Source organism: Alligator sinensis, unplaced genomic scaffold (assembly GCF_000455745.1).
Source record: "Alligator sinensis unplaced genomic scaffold, ASM45574v1 scaffold213_1, whole genome shotgun sequence".
In the NCBI taxonomy this organism is placed as follows: domain Eukaryota; kingdom Metazoa; phylum Chordata; order Crocodylia; family Alligatoridae; genus Alligator; species Alligator sinensis.
In genome coordinates this window covers 640,303-658,986 of record NW_005842019.1, presented here as the reverse complement: position 1 = coordinate 658,986, position 18,684 = coordinate 640,303, and the positions used below count along the sequence as shown (strand labels likewise).

Here is an 18,684-nt window from a genome sequence, read left to right as displayed (position 1 = left end):
GAACTCTGCCAGCCTGCAGAGAGCTCTTTGCAAAAGTGGAAAATCCACGTGAGAGAGAAAAGGATGGAGAAGAAGTGTGAGATAGTAAGGATTGGATGAAAATCAAGGGAGTGGCATTGTTATGGGAAAAATAATTTTTCCTACTACTAAATTATTTCACTGGGAGTTGCCATGATGATCCAGGAGGTATATAAGAGAGGCAAGAATTCTTCTTCTTGTGGGTGATATCTTTTATTGGACCAACAGTAGGGTTGGTATGGATGTTAGAAGCTTTTGGGTATCATGGTACCCTTCCTCAGGCTTCACACACAAGCATTCAAATTGTCACAACCCAAGGGTGTGATTTTTGTTTTGTGTGTGCTTTGGCACCACTGAATTATTTTCCCGCCATTTGTAGCTTTCTTTGCAGGGTGCATTTCTTAGCTGCAGAAGAGAAATGAACATTGCAAGGAGTTCCCGCCATTCGTATTTAAATTTGTGCCCCACTATTGGCTGTTTCTAAATTATTCCCACGTGGCGGCTAGTGATTGGCTTGCTAGCCATATAAAAAGCTTGAGTGGTTTCCGCCCAAGTTGGAGGACTCCACGAACACCAGGAGGAGGAGACTTCACGTCTTGTGAAGATCTCTAAGCGCTGCGGAGCCTATTGGACCCAGCGTATTTCAAGAAGGCAACAGAGGTCTGATCAGCCTCTAGCCTCTCCCCGTCGCTGCCTGATCCCTCAACGTATCCCTCTCCCTGCGCACAAAAAGATCCACGGAGCCTAGCAAACTTCGTGTGAGTCTATTCAGAGCTCTTTGTCTCGAGTACTTTCTTCGGTTGGCGCGACGGGCTCGCGGTTTAGAGCCTCCAACCGGACGGGCTAGAAGAGTGTTCACGGGAAGGAACTCTAGTCCACCTCTCATCTTTTCTATCTGTAACTGCAACTCAAGCAAGTTTTCCAGCCTACACCGTGACCATCTTCGGTGTAAGTAAACAATCTTTAAATCAACCATTAAGCGTCCGTGCCTAATTCTAGTGTGTCGCCTGCTTTCTCCGACCCAGCGTGTCCGGGCTGCTGGCCACAGCCCGCGGCGCGAAAAAAGGGCCCCAGATTGCTCCCGGCCTGCACACAAATATCACCCACAAGAATTCTTGCCTTCATTCAAGAAAACATTAGCCTCAACGCTATGTATCTTTAACATGACAAAGACATTTCTCTTGTATGGAGAGAAAGGGTCAGTTCTTGTCCAAAGCCCAAAGCATTTTCTTTATAGATTTCATAGATTTTTAGGGTTGGAAGGAACCTCAGCAGGTCATTGAGTCCGACCCCCTGCCCTGGGCAGGAAAGAGCGCTCTGGTCAGATGACCCCAGCTAGATGCTTGTTTAGTCTCCTCTTAAAGACCTCCAAGGAAGGGGAGAGCTTCAAGTACAGCTTCAGGTATTTCTGATGCCACTAGGTGCTGTAGGTGAGTCATACTTCCATTCCTCCAGCTCAGGTCATATATTCTGGTCATTAGGGAATATTGTACTTCAGAATGTTGTAAATTTGGTGTCTACAAATGCAGGAGATACAAATCTGTCATCAACAATTACAAAACTGGCGACCATATGGTATTCTCTCCTGGAAAACTTATCAACCCAGACCTAAAGGGGCCACTTCTATAAGTGAGGAGAGAGCTCATTCTCCTTGTCAATTAAATACTTGATCTCCCTGCTAAGACCACCAATAAGGATATGTATTTTAGTTGAGTCAACTCTGTCCCTAAGGAGCTAGATTGAAACTGCCAACTTGTTTCACAAAGGTCAAAAACTGTTCTGCTCACAGTAACAATTTTCAGCAAATTCTTAGTCAAAACATATTAGTATCAGTCCCCTACAGGAGGCAGAATCTGTATCGTACTATCATGACACATTTAGTTGCCTTTTAAATCTCTCTCTGGGTATATTTTTCTGATTTTCACCTGAAAATATAAAGAGCTGGTGCTTCAAAAAAATTACAAGGATTGTGGTTGTGTTCAGTTAGTAACTACCCTAGTAAAATGACCTTAGTGGATTAAAGAATTAAGCTCTTAAGAGGCTTATCTGTCCTTATCGCCCAAGCTTAAAACTTTATTTTTCAGTATTAGCATAAATTGGATTTTTTAATGGTTTCTTTCATAAGCAGGCCACCTTTGAAATGAAATTCTGGATGCAGCTGGGGACAATGCATATTCCATTGTATAGCTTTGTTAGATCATTCAGAATTCTGAGAACTGTAAAATTCGCTTTACAAAAGCAAATGATTAACAGAGGAAAAATGGATCGAGTCAGGGGAGACCTCCAAAAAGAGAAAAAAAATACCAAAACTGTTAAAGCCTAGTGTTTACTACATGCAAGATGCTTACATATCTATATACATATGCATGGGGAGAGGAAATACATAATTCTCAAGCCCAGGCATGGTTGACTTAATAAAATATTTTGAGGAAAAATGACCATTTCAGAGAGCCTTATTTGAATGTTGCATTACTGAAATCTAGATTCAAATTTCATGGTTAGTAATTTCTACTTCTTTGAACTGGAAGTTGATAGGCCATAACTTTTATTAGCTAATAAAGGGAACATACAGACTAAGGATGGTTGAAAAATAGCTATTGAAACATTTTTTGCTGGCAGGGTTGGAGTTGAATTTTCAATATGAATTACATTGCATGAGGCACTGTCTCTGTAAGACAGGAAACTGGTGTATTATGGGAGAAGTTGCCTTTCTAGGGAGCCTGGTCTGTAAAAAAGAATGGTGGGCAGGAGGCATGTGACCTACACCTCCCATGAGGCCCTGCAGTGACATTTCCCTAATATAATATTTTGCTTTTTCAGTTAGAATGTCAGGCTTTGATTTTTCATTAAAAAGTTGAAATTGTCCACGATAAAGGTAATTTCTGACCTACTCTTAATATAGATTTGGCAGCTCAGAGATATGTGTAAGAAACACTAAGATACACATATGTATTGGCTCATAGTGAGGAACAAGTGGGGTTTTTGGTGTTGTTTGGTTGTTTTGCTGCAGTCATGTGTTCACCATGGTCCCTTAAGGGGTTTAGCTCTATGGCTGCTATAGGCATGATAAGCTCTTTTTCTGATGTTTTTATTTGGGTGACAAAATATGAAAATACAAGTGACATAATGTTTCAGTTCCACCAAACATGACAGGCATATTATAATAGATGGATAGAAAAGGAACAGAGAGGGCAAGAAATAGAGAAAGATTTTGGCAACATCCTAATTTGAGGCAATACTAATTGTAGAAACTTGCTGTAGAAATTATTTTTATACCATATTCTGAGCACTATATTAAATGATGATCATTGTTACAGTGGGTTCTTACATTTTACTATATATCAGCTGAAAGTGTGAGATATTTTTTATTATAACATTTTGTAATTTTCTACTCTCTCATACAGCAAGATATTGTCTACCATGCAAGACACGACTTTCTGTCAGAATAGCTCTACAGTGTCAAATGGTCATTTATGAAATGTTTGTCCTACTAGTTCAGTGTTTCTCAAACTGGACTCTGGGGTAGCTTGAGATCATGCAACACAATGTTAGCATGATTAGGCACGCAAACATGATTCACAAGATAAACCCAGAGTTTTCAAATAATGTTCAAAACATTTTGACCTGTTGTGGTCTTCCTAAACTCTTTGCAACAGAACAATTGCCCTAGTATCATTCCATTGTCAAAAAAATGAGTGAAAACTAAAAGCTGGCATTTTCTGAGGGGTGCCTCCAGTTAAATGAGAGGTTCCCTGAGCCTAAAAAGGTTGAGAACAACTGTACTGGTTCATTGACTCAGGAATATGTAAGGAAGTACATTTTGACATAAGTGTTGCTATTTAGATAACCCAGATTGTCACCTAATGCAATTTGATGTCCTGTCACTGAAGATCTTGTTTGCTCTACCAACATTACTCTACCAAAATTAACTCCAGAACTACATCTTCTAACCATTCAAAATATTTTTTCTTCTTCATGGAAAACCATTCCCACAAGAAGTTTTGAACAGACCATTCAGGGTGCTTCAAGAAACTGTGCTGATTCATATCAACTGAAGAGCAAGTCTAAAAGCAGTTTCTTCCAGGGTCTAAAACTAGCAGCAATGAGAAAATATGGATGATATCAAGCTCTGTTTAAACATTCTTGAATAAAGGTTTTCCCTAAACATGAGGAAATCTTTTGTACAATTCAAACAATTGATTTTTACATTTGAAGAGATAAAAAAATTCAGCACTGTTTAAATTTGAGATGAAGGTCTCAATAGATTCTCCTTGGAGAGCAGAGATAATGAAATACGGGGTCTCTCTTGACATGCTCCTATAAGAATGTTTCTTCTATCAGCACTGTTGTTCTTTCTGCATGGCAGAAGAGTCTTAACATGCAACACATCTCATTGTCACAAGTATAACCCGGGTGTACCGGATTGGGTGTCCCCCTCTCCAAAAGAAGGGAATGGTCAACAGGGCATACATGCTGAAGATAGAAACTGCAGCTTGCTTGCAGCTCCCACTTATCTGGTGTCTCTATAGAGGTAGACCAGGACACAATATCTTAACTATATACATGGTTTATTCAGATAGAGAATAAAAGGGGATGGGATAGAATAAACTGGATGGGTGATAAAGATAAATATTTACATGTAATATATTCAAGTCAGCAAATAATGGAACAGGTAAGTATAGCAGTCCCAAAGACCCACGAGAGAAACCTCACCCATGGATCCTCAGAGGTAAGTATATCCCAGCAATTGATGGGTAAGCACCCCCAAAATGTACAGCACAATAAACAGCTAATAAACACTCCAGAATAGAACACACAACATGCAATCCATAAACACTCCAAAATATCAGATACAGCAAGCAAGCAATAAACACGCCAAAATGTAGAGCGTGGTAATCCCAAATACCCACCCTCCTTTAGAGGAGTCTCTCTCCCTCTAGCCAAAACTCCTTTGATGGGGCTATCTACCGTGTCTCTCCCTGGTGGGAAACCCTTTGCCTGAGAACTCACAGTTCCCGGTGCCTGGCAGCGGGGAATGGGGCCCAAACCGCCCCCTCCAAGGGCCCTTTGCCCTGACAACAACTCACCGTGCAGCGGTGTCTGCACCGGTGCTGGCCTTGTGCTGGGGTTGGAGACCTGAGCCACCTCGAGCAGCTCCCAAGGTCCTGGTCCCTCTTTGACCCTCCATGCAGCGACACCCTGTGCCAGGGTTAGAGACCTGAGCTGCTTCTTGATTGTTAGGGGCTGGAAGGGACCTTGTAGATCATTGGGTCCAGTCCCCCTGCACTAGGCAGGAAAAGACAACTGGGACCAAGTGATCCCAGCAAGGTGACTGTCCAGTCTCCTTTTGAAGATTTCCAGGGTAGGTGACTGCACTACCTCTGGAGGGAGTTTATTCCACAGTCTGGATACCCTGACTGTGAAGGAGTTTTTCCTGGAATTGAGCCTAAAGCAGCCTTCCAGGAGTTTGTATCCATTGCTCCTGGTCTTCCGCAGGGGTGCCCTGGTGGACAGCTGTTCACCGAGTTCTTGATGTACTCCCCTGATGTAGCAGTAAACCACTATCAAGTTCCCTCTCAGCCTTCTCTTCTGTAGGCTGAAGAGGCCCAAGTCCTTCAGCCTTTCCTTGTATGCCTTGTCTTACAAGTCCCTGATCATACAGGTGGCTCTTCTCTGGGCCCTCTCAAGCTTTTCCATGTCCTTGTTGAAGTGCGGTGCCCAGAACTGGACACAGTATTCCAGCTGCGGTCACACCAGTGAGGAGTACAATGGGAGTATCACTTCCTTAGTTTTGCATAAGATGCAAGAGTTAATGCATGCCAGTCTGTTGTTTGCCCTGCTGGCCGCAGCATCACACTGTTGGCTTATGTTCATGCAATGGTCAATCACTACCCCTAGGTCCCTTTTGGCCGTGGCGCAAGTCAAATTGTCGCCACTGAGCCTGTAGGTATGTTGGGGATTGTTTGTCCCCAGATGGAGCACCTTACACTTCTGAGTGTTGAATTTCATCTGGTTCCAGTCTGCCCAGCTCTCCAGCCTGTCAAGGTCCACCTGTATCTGCAGCCTATCTTCTGGCATGACCACGCTCCCCCATAACTTGATGCTCAGCAAAGAACCAGAGAACAAAATCATACTCAGCTCAGAATGACATGCAATGTTTCTCTATGTGCCACACAGCTCTTTCCATAATAGCAGCACTGCAGAGACCAACCTACTATAGTGCAAGAATGCACGGATATGAAACCAACTGCTGTCTCCAGCAGCCAGATTTCTCAATGCCCCTTTCCAGATTTCTCAGTCCTACCTATTCTCCATCCTACTGCGGTCCCACCAGGCAAGGGGCACAGACCACCCCAACAGATCCCCACCAATCCCAGCAGCAAGGGCCCTGCTGTCACAACAAAGGTTAGAAACTCGTGTTCAAAACAGCTGCTTTGTCTGAGGCTGTGGGATCTGCACTTTCCAAGCAAAACAGGCTCAGCGCTGTACAGGGACTGCACCAGCCTTAGCCTCAGAGCAGGAGAGATGGGGCAGAACGGCTTATCTGGACAGCTTAGCTTGATCAGCCGGACTAGCACCTGCCCTAGCCCGCCCCAGCAGGTAAGGGTTTGGCACTGGGAATACCCATAGGAGCAGTGACTAGCAAAGCAAATCTCCCCAGGAATGGGTGACTGTGCAGCACAAGAAGAGCCCCACCAGAAAAGAGTATGTGCGCATACGCCCATGTTGGAAAGTGAGAGATTGGGATGAATCCAAGAAGTAAGCCTTACTGAATGGGGAAGGCTGGGACTGGAGACCCTGCATCGAACAGTTCTCTACCTCACTCACTCACTTTCCCAGAAGGAGCTTGCCAACTCCCCTCATGGGTCAGCTTCCTTTGCCAATGAGGGAGCAGCTCCTGACAGCCCACCCACAAACACAGGCATATTGCACAGGGTGAGAGTTCCCAGAGCCGTCAGGATCCCCCAGAGCATACGGACAGTGAGGAAGAAAAGCAATTTCATCTACCACCAGGAGATGGGATCAAGATCTGTGACTGCTTCCTGCTGGAGGACTGCACACTGGGGAACAACTTTCCCCACCACCGTACACACTACTCCAGATGCAGGGACAACAAAACCTAGAAGAGCCTGTGCATCCCAGCGCAGTGACACCTGGAAACACTCTACTGCAGCGTTAGGCAAAAGTAGGTAAAATTGTGGAGCAGTAAGTAATGGACAGAAAAACTCGAGGCCTAGGACACAGCCACTTGAGATGGGGGACAGAGGAAATTAGTTGCCGCTCCAGCCCCAGCAGCTCTCTAAGATTCAGGGCAGGACCTGCTCCTCTCATTTTAGTCTCAGAGTTGGGCCCATCCCACCTGTAGGAATCCCTTTGCTTTTATTGTTGGAAACCAGGGATATCAGAAAGCAAGAGTCCTGGAACTGAGGTGGTAGAACGAGTCTTTACCTGAGGAGTTGATTCCCACAGCACTTGAAGCTTTCTGGAGGAATTTATTTCTTATAGCTTCTTAGCACTGTCTGGGTGCCACAACACAACCTGTCTAAGTTCAAATGGGGAACACAGGGCTGTTCTGGCTTCACCAGCCAGGAGGCACTCTTGGGAACAAGACAGCAGCACTGGGCTTAAAAGAAGCTTCTCCTGGGTGAAGAAAAGCTTTCACCCAGCTCCAGCTCCAGCTCCAGCTGGTCCCAATGAGACCCAAGATGAATGATGGTTTCTTCCGTCTTCCCTTCCCCCCAAACAGAGGCAGCAGAGGAGGGGAGTATCTTTCTAAACTTTATGAAGCTGGCTTGCGTTGGGCTCTATTTCAAAATGCAATGGCTCACCAACACCTCTGAGCCAAAGGAGAACCCCCATTTTCCCATAGAGTGGGCAGCCTATTGACAGAACAACAGTGAGTGGAAGAAGTATGAGGAAGTGAGGAAAAGGGAATGGCAGCACAACCTGTGCACTGTAGTACAGACAAAATGACCCCTAAAAATGCTTCACCCAGGTCAACAACACCAGAACTTATTGTGGGTAAGCAATGGTAGAGGGCAGATGCCTCAAGAGGACCTGACAGCAGGAGAGATGTGTACAGGGCAACTCAGGAATGAGAGGCCAAGCAATGGCAGGAAAGTGGTTTTCTTAGTGCAGTCGAAGTGAACACCAAACTGAAAAAGTTAAAGAATGCCTTACAGTGAGGAAAGATTTTCAGCCAGCCCATAGTAGGAGAGTCAGATCCAAGGAGACATGGATGGGTCTTGGAAGGGAAGGTGGGGAAGGTGTCAGAGGCAAAAGAATGAGTTTTGCCAGCACCATGGGCAGGGCCTTGGCTTTCTTCTTTAGTGCATGCTCACTGTACAACTTCTCCTCCTCTTCCTCCGCACGCTCAGTCCATCTCTCCAGACCTCCTGGCTACTTACAAAGAGGAAAGAGAGAGCTACATATTCAAACACAAGGGCCATGTTTTCCTTGTTGATTTGAAGTGCTGCAGGCAATGCAACCAGGACAAGAAATACTCCCATCCAATTCAATTCCAGTCTTCCTACTGCCTGATCCTCAGGATGGTGCCATATCTGAGGAAAGTGGCCAAAACATTCTGCACTCAATGAAAGCAGCAGCCAGAAGAGAGATGCTCCTTTGTGTAATTTCTCTTCCTTGGACAATCCCAAGGAGGCACTGGGAAAACACTGATCCCGAGCTACCACACTACAGTGCACCTCCTGTTTGGCTCACAGGGAACATGGACATGGCATTGTGAGGGTGGGAAGCTGAGTGCAAATTTCCATGAGCAGTGTCATGCTACAGCCACCCCGGGATGGCTGTGATGTCCCTAGGGTACCGTGACCATGCTGGCTCCGCCCTATGGGCATCTACTAATCTTGCCTGCCACATCTTGCTGTTATAACTGATGGGTTGGGAGTCTGCCCTCATGTTGCTGTTCAGTCACAGTCCTGACAGTCTCTTCTAAACACTGGGGGTAGCTAGACCCTTTATTGGGTTCCACACTCAGGAGGTGCCTTACGATAGCCCAAGCCTTATCGGCTAGATGCATGGCTCCAAAACCAGCCCTTTACCATGACCCAAGCCTCGCAGATGTCATGCAGATGTTGTCTTCTTGTGCTGAGGCCTCAGCTTAGTCCAGCCTCAGTACCTACACCCTCTGGCACTGGGGTCTGCTCTCCCCCTATCACTGCACCCTCTCCAGCACTGCCCCCACAATGAGGCCTCCTTCTTCCCCAATAGCCTCAGCCCAATCCATCAGTTCATACACAGAAATCAAAATATGAGCCCCTGGGCTATAACATAATACAAGCAGTTCATGGTGTGCTCTGTCCCTCTAAAAGAATCAAACTCCGCCTCCACCCCAGAACTAAATGCCTTGTAGGCCAGGGTCCCTGGTGAGGTCCTGGAGCCTCTTAATCCTACCCAAAGCAGAACAGGCAGTCAAGCATCTCCAGTTAGATTCCACTAAGAGCGCTCCTTCCCCCTTGGCTGCTGACAGAAATCACTCTCTAGTCCCAGCCCTGGGGTTTATGTGTGACCAGGGCCCTGCTTCTTCCAGTCAGCTGACTGGCTGCAGGTGCGGGCTAATTCCCTCATTAGCCTGCTGCCACAGTGCCTTGCACTTGTGGGGTTCCTGCCTGACTACTAGGACCCTCTCCCTAGGCAGTTTCTGTCCTTAAAGGAGCAGGCACCTTAGTGCCCTGCAACAGGCAGGGTGGGATGGGAGTAACTGGGTGTCTAAAGCTCCCCATCATCCTTCAGCAAACTTCCTCTCAGGAGAGAAGCCCTAAGCCTGCTGGTTTTCCTTTGCTCTCTATTCAGGTGGAAGAACATCTTATCCCAGGAATGCTCATGAAATTGAAACACCACCCAGAGAAGCACCTCTTCCATGGCAGCTCAGCTGAACTCTTCAAGTTCATCTGCTACAACCACTTTGACCCTGACTTCTCCGGGCTACATAAACCAACATATGACAAGGGCTGCTACTTCTATAGCTTGCAAGCTATTCCCATTACCATACCTTGCCAGCAAGGGAGGGTTATGCTATGTGTTCCTGACTCAGGTTTTGGTAAGCAAGGTAGCCCCTGAAAAGAAACACCTTCACCCATCCCTTCCCCTGGGTGGCATCAGTACGATTCACGGGTCAACAGCAAAAGGAGCCCCAAAAATCTATGCAGTCTTTGAAGACTGCCAATGCTACCCATACTTCCTCATCTCCTACAAGGTGCTCTCTGATCCTATACCAATAGATGGTTAATCGTGAGAGAAACAGACAGAGAGACAGAGATAGCAGCAGATGGTTAATCACGAGAGAGAAAGAAAGAGAGAGAGAGATACATAGCTTGATAGGTAGATAGATCTGAGAGTAAGAATCAGAATTTTCTTGTATTTATAATAATTTAAAATAAAATTGGCTTATGTATTCAATTTTAGTTATTCATTAAGTCATATGTTGTCCTCATCAAGAAGGCTCAAGGCCACCTCCAGTAAAAGACAAAACAACCCACAAGATAGGAAAACCAACAGAGTCCCCAAATGACACCCCAGGACTTTCAAATTCTACCCTACCCCACACACTCCCCTCTCCTATCTGGAGTATGGCAATCCCAAAGGGAAAGTTTCTTCCATCTCAAGATATATTCCTAATGGGATCTGCTTGCTTGTTTCTCTGGGTTAGAAACTGCCTATAAACCTAAGTTTTTGGGAACTGGCAACAGGCCAGTTTTAGAGGGTGATTATTCCCCTCATTTCTCTTGAAATGCTGAGGATCATCCATTTATTTATGGAAGTTGCTCTTGCTCAATGCACATGATATTATCTAATATTAACTACATCAACTCTCAAGGTGGGAATGTGCTTCTGTATCAATAGTGTGTCAAAGTGGGAACAGATCTCCATTCCCCACTGAGAGGGTGTCTCTGGATTGTATGCCAAACTGGGAAATTCCTTTGGCCATGAAGTAACGAACACACAATAACATAGTACAACAGGAACACTGTTTTGTTCAGCAAGTAGTCATTAAAGATTCAATGCTTAGTTGGGAAGAGGTATCAAGTGGAGTTCGCAGGGTTTTTTCCTGAGTCTAATATTGTTTAATATCTCCATTAACAATTTGGATGATGGGATTGGGTGCACATTTAGCAAATCTGCAGATGACACCAAGATGGATGGTGTTTCAGACACTGTAGACTGAGGGTAGGATCTGGAATGACCTGGCTAGACTGGAAAAAAGTACTGTAACAACCAGATGAATTTCACGATGACAAATGGTAGGTCCCATGGTGTAATGGTTAGCACTCTGGACTCTGAATCCAGTGATCTGAGTTCAAATCTCAGTGGGACCTTAATGATGCTTTTTTTAGGGAGGTGATCCTCCTTCTCTATGCGATATTGGTCAGGCCACAGTTGGACTACTGCATCCAGCTCTGGGTGCCGCACTTCAAGAGGGATGTGGTTAGCATTGAGGGGGTGCAGAGGAGGGCCATTCACGTGGTCAAGGAGCAGCAGGGCAGGCTGTACGAAGAGAGGCTAAAGGGCCTGAACCTATTCAGCCTCCACAAGAGAAGGCCGAGAGGGGATCTGGTGGCCATTTACAAACTCACCAGGGGGGACCAGCGGGAATTGGGGGAGGCTCTGTTCCCCTGAGCACTACCTGGGGTTATTAGGAATAACGGCCACAAATTGCTCGAGAGAAGGTTCAGGCTGAACCTGTTCAGTCAGGAGACATTACTTCAGTTAGGGTTGCCAGGCTCTGAAATGGGCTCCCAAGTGAGGTGGTACTCTCTCCTACCTTGGGGGTCTTCAAGAGGAGGCTGGACAGATATTTGGCTGGGGTGATATGATCCCGGCACCCGTTCCTGCCTGAGGCAGGGGGTCAGACCTGATGATCTGTTTAGGTCCCTTCTGACCCTAAGTACTATGATACTATGAAATGCGAAGTCCTGCACTTGGGTGTGAATAATTGCATGCACAAATACGGACTGCGGAATAACTGGCTAGGCTACAATATTGTAGAGAAGACTGGGGAGTTACAGTGGACCATAAGCTGAATATTAACCAATAGTGTGCTCTTGTTGCTAAAAAAGCCAACACCATTCTGGGTTGTACTGACAGAAGTGTCTGTCTCAAAACAAAGAAAGTCATTCTCCCACTCTATTCACTGGTGAAGCCTCACTTGGAGTACAGTCCAGTTTTGGGCCCTACACTTCAAGAAGGATGTAGACGGACTGGAAAGAGTCCAGTGAAGAGTGACAAAAATAATCAGAGGTTTGGAAAGCATGACAGGCTGAAAAAAACTAGGGTTATGTAGTCTGGAGAAGAAAAGACTGAGTAGAAATTCGACAAGCGAACACCTGAAGGGTGATTATACAGAGGATAAAGATAGAGAATGGCCACAGGGTACAGGACTAGGAGCAACAGATTCAAACTGAAATAGAGAAAATTCAGGTTGGAGATTAGGAGGAACTTTCTGACTATTGGGATGGCTAAGCATTGGAACAGGCTACCTAGAGGAGCTGGGGAATTCCTTCTGTGGAAATTTTCAAGAGCAGGTTGAACAGACGCTTGGCTGGGATGGTTTAGTCAGGGATGATACTGCCTTGAGCATTGAGCTGGACTAAAGTATCGTATGAGGTTCCTTTAGTCCTATTTTCCTATGATCCTATGAATACAGGCAACCCCCGCTTCGTGCTCTTAATTGGTTCCTGAAAAACTGAGCATTAAGTGAAACAAGTGTTAAGCAAAAACAAAAGTATTTGATGACCCAAGATGGCAATGACAATTGTTCTTAATGACCCAAGATGGCAACCGCAAGCAATATAATGAAACTTGCTGAGTGCTAAGTGAAATCAGGTATCAATTTCAAATGAGCATTATAGTGAAATAGCACTAAGTGAAACAGCGTTAAACGGGGGTTGCCTGTACACAATAACAAGCACAAAGAGTAACAATCACAGATATAAAAAAAACAACAAGGAAAAGGGAACTGCTAGTGAACTTCCCTATGAACATTCCTAAGGGATTTTTTTACTCCCTACTTCAGGCATTAGAGAAACCAGCACTCCCACCTCTCTTCTGTGGGTTATGAGTCGAGCTATATGAATGCAAGTGAGTAACATTCATTAGGAATGTGGCTCCTTGTACTTGGGTAACAAAATGCTCATGAACTATCTGATCACATTTTCTTACAATTGTAAATGTTACTTAGAGCTCTTTGCCAGATAAGTTAAAGCAAGGGTTGGCAACATGTGGCCTGCAGGCCAGATCTGGCCTGTGGTGTCATTGGATCTGGACAGCAGGCCCAAGTGGTTTCATCTAGGCCACATCCAGGTGGCAAGGAGAGGTGGCAGGGGCCAGGTTGGAAACATTGGCTTGTCCTGCACCAAAGCAGGGCTGATCCAGTCCACCACTGTAGAACTGGGCCAACTGCTGGGTTACAGGAATTATTTTCACATTCTGGGTTGTTTGCAGGCTGATAATAAGCATTTCATATGTAGTGTATAAATTAGCAAGTAAATCACAGGGTAGCATGTCGCATCTCTGATTGAATGACTGGAACTTTCCATATAAAGATTCAACACCTTCCCTAAAACTGAGAGACCAGCTGCTGGCTATGATAGGGGTCCCAGAGCATTAAAGGGAAAGAAGCACCTTCAGTACAGAGCAGATTTGAATACACTGTAACGAACAGGCAGCTTATCTATCTTCAGTCAGGAGACAGACCAAACAAGGAGCAGTCCCAAGAGGGGTTTTTTCAGACCAGAAGCTGCTTTTAATACCCTTCCTCTCAGGAGCCTGGGCAGGAAGGAGGTAGGGCAAGGGCTCCAGAAGGAATTCTTTCTCAACCCCAAGACTGAAGTAATGAGTAGTCCTAAGAGCAACCAGTGCAACCAGCAGGCAGCTATAGTGCATCATTTCCAGGGGTGGAGCCCAAACTGTAGTAGAACGCTTGGCCCTGCTCATCTAGACAGCATTTATCTCCAAGAGATTTCTTGAAATCCTAGCCAAGGAGGGCAATAGTCATCAGAACCTTCACTTTGCAAGGTAGCCTGCTCTCAGGACAGACCTTTGCTGTTCCCTTTATAAGGAACCAGGGCACAGGCAGTCATGCTTAATGGTTAGGCCACTGAGGGAAAGCAGGGCCTAGGGCTGGGTCAGAAGGCAGGAACCATATACCAAAGCCAGAGGGATATCCAGAAGCAGAGTCCACAACACAGTCCAGGGGCAGGTTCTGGGGGTCAGATGCCAAGTACCAATCTAGGGGGCAATCCAAAGGTTGAAGTTTATAAACAGAGCCAAACCAGGGTCAGGAGCCAGAAAACAGAACTGCAAGGAAATCCAAAGCTGAAGTCTGGAGATAAGCTGAAAACAAGGGTTAGGAACCAATGTGCAGGAACCAGAAGCTTGATACAGCAGAATTGTTGAGTGGCCAGTAGAGCTATGCGAAGCTTCGGTAGCTGATTCAATACAGAGGAGATTCGATGCGATTTGGTGGCCAAATCTCTGAATCTGAATTGAATCAGGAGACCCATTAAAAGGTCCAAATTGAATTGAAGTCTCCAAATAGGAAGCCTTCAGATCTTCAGAGTGGTGGAAAGGGCCTCTGGGGGCTTGTGGCAAAGCCCCCCCGCACAGCACAGGGCCACAGTGATCGCCTCCCTCTCTGCCTGGCACCCATGCAGCAGCTGTCACATCGCGCAGGTGCAGCACGGCTCAGCAGGGTGCCACGAGGCTCTGTGCACTGTCTGGGAGCTAGGGTCACTTGGGCTGAGTGCTGCCAGGCTCCGGATGACTGCTGGAGCTGCCCCAGCTCTGGGACAGTCTGCAGCGTCCTGCCACCAGAAGGCCCCAGAGCCCCCACAGCTGCTGCTACTGTTGGGAGTGCAGGGCTTTTTTTTTTTTTTTAAAGTGCGGGGATGCTGAGGCCAGACAGGGCAGCCATTGGGGGGCGGGGGGGAAGTGGGCAGGGGAGTGGGGTCCCACTTGCCACCGCCACACTCCCACCACCTGTTCAATTCAGATGAGATTTGGCCCAATTCAGCAGCCAAATCTCCGAATCCAAAGCAGCCAAATCGATTCAGGACAGTGATTTGAATCACTAAATTGAATCGCAGTCCCTCCGAATCAGCAGAATCCAAAGCCGATTCGAATACTTGGTGTTTTGCACAGGCCTACTAGCCAGCAGACCTAGGGCCCCAGCTGGTGCTGAATGGGTAATGGGTACCCCCAGCAACCAGTCAGGATGCTTGCTGCTCCTAAACTGGGGTAGAGTCCATTGGCTGGGGCTTGCTGTAGGTGTGGCTGCTCACCCTGGCCTGTCTGCTGAGTCCCTGACAGCACTGGATCCAGGCTGGTCTGCCTCATCAGTTCCCCTGAACCTGGTGGGTGGGACCCTCTGGTAGAGTATGGCCACTGAGCCAGTGAAAAGGCAGAAAGAGAAGCACAAGAGAGTGATGCATGTATTTCTATAGCTGCCTCCCCCTGCCCACTGTGAGTTTGGAAGCTTTGTTCAGCTTACTTTCCAGGGTGCTGTGCTGCTTCTGTGCCTACAGTCATAGATTCATAGATGATAGGGTCAGAAGGGACCTCAACAGATCATTGAGTCCGACCCCCTGCCCTGGGCAGGAAAAAAGAGTGCTGGGGTCAAATGACCCCAGCCAGATGCCTGTCCAGTAGGGCTGTGCAAAACAGCAGTGTTCCACTTCTACTTCCATTTCAATGGAACAGTGTTTCGTTTCAAGTTTTGTTTCATTTTGAAAGCACCGTTCGCTTCTGTTTCGTCAAAACAGTTTTATTGTTTTGATGCTGTTTCAATGTTTTGCCCATGGGCTATAATGGGAAGCATGAAACAGACTTTAACTTTGTCATTTCATGCCTGATTCTGATGAAACTTGCAGGGATGGTAGCCCCTTCTGAGGGCATGAAGCCTGCCAAGTTTCAAGGAGATCAGTGCAGGGAGTTCTAGGAAACTACACCTCAGGCTGCTGACAAGCAGGACACAGAGCGCAGGAGAAGCATCTTGTGATCTGACAAGCAGATCAGGGGCACACACCCCTGAGAGGAGTCTGGCACAGCCCCTGCAGCCTTCCTGAGGGTGCAGATGGGCCCTGATCTACCTGCTGGATCACAGGTGGCTGCTCCTGCTGCTTGGGACCCAGTGCTGGGGAACTGAGCCTGGCTGGGGGAAGAGCTTCCTGCTGTTGGACTCAGTTCCCAGTGGCTCGCAGCACTGGGGAACTCAGCTTGGCTGGGGGAAGTGCCTCCTCCAGCCAGGCTGAGTTCCTGGACCCTTTCAGCACTGGGAGCCAATCAGAGTGCAGCCCAGTGGTGTGAGGTGGCCAGAGCCGGTGCTGCAGTCCAATTGGCTCTGCTAGCTCCACGAAGTGCAGCTTGGTGGCGGGAGATGGGGAGAGCCAGGGCTGCACTTCCCGCCGGGCTGAGCCACATGGGGCTGCGGAGCCACTGGGAGCTCAGCCCTGGTTCTTCCCTGTCTCCCACCACTTGGTTGGCTGCTTTGAAATTCAAAACGTTTTAAAACTTTCAAAATGTTTCAACTGGCCTTGTTTAGCTTTGAGGCTGTTTTGAAGCTATTTGTTTCGTTTCAATTTTGCTGTTTCGCGCTCGCAATGAGTTGAAACAGCTTTGAAACAAACCAGCCGGTGAAGCTTCGCACATCCCTACTATCCAGCCTTCTCTTAAAGACCCCCAAGGTAGGGGAAAGCACCACCTCCCTTGGAAGCCCATTCCAAATTCTGGCCACTCTTACCACGAAGAAGTTCTTTCTGATGTCCAGCCTAAATCTGCTGTCAGTGTGTGACCATTGTTCCTTGTTACCCCAAAAGGCGCCCTGGTGAACAGAGCATCTCTGGTTCCTTGCTGCACCCCCCTAATGAATTTGTAGGTGGCCACAGGATCACTTCTCAGCCTTCTCTTGAGGAGGCTGAAAAGTTCCAGGTCCCTTAGTCTCTCCTCATAGGGCTTGGCCTGCAAACCCTTAACCATGTGAGTGGCCCTCCTCTGGACCCTCTTGAGGTTATCCACATCCTTCTTAAAGTACAGTGCCTAAAACTGGACACAGTACTTCAACTATGGTCCAGTCCTGTGAGCCACACAGGTGCTTTGGTTCAGAGATATGTCTGAGGAAAGTAATAGCTGGCTCCCAGATGGAGAGGCTGGAGTGCTTATGCATCCTTGTTTGGCATTTCAGTAGGCCTGCATAGTACCTCCACAGCACATATGCAAGACATGTCCTTTAAGCTCCTGTATGACCACACATGACACATGACATCCTGGGATGCTAGGGGACTGTGAGCTAACTTAAATCTGGAGGGGATCTAGGACAGAAGTTCAATAAACTGATTTAACCTTAATCAGTTAGATCTAATACTACATCCCTCCAGTTTTATCTTAAACCAGTTTTGACGAGTCTGAAGGTAGTTTACATGCACTGAACATCTGTTGTGTTACAGATTTGAACCAGTTTCTTATCACTTATACCAGTTTATGTGTAATTTCTGTCCCTAGCCAGGATGTCTAAGTGCCACTTACAGAGCTATTCCACCCTGCCTGAGCCCCTGGAAATCATGGATGTTATGTGTCTGTATTTTAGGCTAAATAGATTCTATGAACATAATAAAATAGAATTGTCTTGAGTAATGTCCTCTGAATGGATCCAGTCTGGGTTCTGCAATCCTCCCTCTGCTTTTCCACCAGGGGAAGGCAAAGGATCTTGGAGTCTATGGAGCAGTAACTCTGTCTGTGGCAAGCGGTAACAAGATGTCACTATAGTGCCATGAATGGCTGCTCTTATCACTTTTCCATGCTGCAGGTTACCTACATATGTGGAAAACTTGGCCTGAGGAGCCAGGGAAATGCTATAATGTGATGTCTTAGGAGCTGGAAAGGGTGATACAAGCAAGAAGTGGGGTCATAAAATAGTTGAATTGGAGGGGTAAGAGAGTCTCAAGCCTTGCATCTCAAGACTGCAGTGCAAGGCTGGATGTCTCTATGCCTATAACCCATCTCCAGTGTTTGTGGGGCAAGACAATGTACTGCTCTATCAGAAAATCCTGTGGGCCTGGAACCAGGCCAAGTGGCAGTGTTGCCTGGTTTCTTCCCCTATAGAACGGGCTCTTTCATGCTTTGAGGCAGCTGTCCAGCTGCTTGAACAGATCAGGGGCTCGCACCTCTGGGAGGAGGCTGGCACAGCCCTGTAGCCCTTCTGGGGGTGCGGGCAGGTCCCCAATCTGCCTGCTGGATGACAGGAAGCTGCTGCTGCCAGCTGGGACCGGTGCTGAAGCCAAGTAAACCCAGCTTCAAAACTTGAGATGTTTCAAAACTTTTAAAACGTTTTGAGTGCCCTTGTTACGTTTCAAAGCTGTTTTGAAGGCCTTTGTTTCATTTCAATTTTGCTGTTTCAACCTCAAAATGCATTGAAACAGCTTCAAAACAAAACACTGGATAAAATTTCACACAGCTCTAATGCACAGGTATGTTGTAGTCAAGCTTTGCTTCAAATAACTTCCTTACATCTTGTGTAGATATAGAAACAAGCAATCACCTATATTGTAGGGTTGCAAAATCCAGCCCTCACCAAGTAGGAAACATCTGAATTAAGGTGCCTATACCTTTTCTGGTATGCTTTATGATGCAATTTAGGACTGCCCCATCATGTAC

General features: G+C 46.6%; 1 non-coding gene across 1 annotated transcript; it reads left to right on the top strand.

Moving 5' to 3' along the window:
- The first annotated feature begins 11,282 nt into the window (after positions 1 to 11,282).
- Positions 11,283 to 11,354, top strand: TRNAQ-CUG. Its single transcript has one exon. It is a non-coding gene; the product is annotated as a tRNA-Gln (tRNA).
- Positions 11,355 to 18,684: the final 7,330 nt, after the last annotated feature.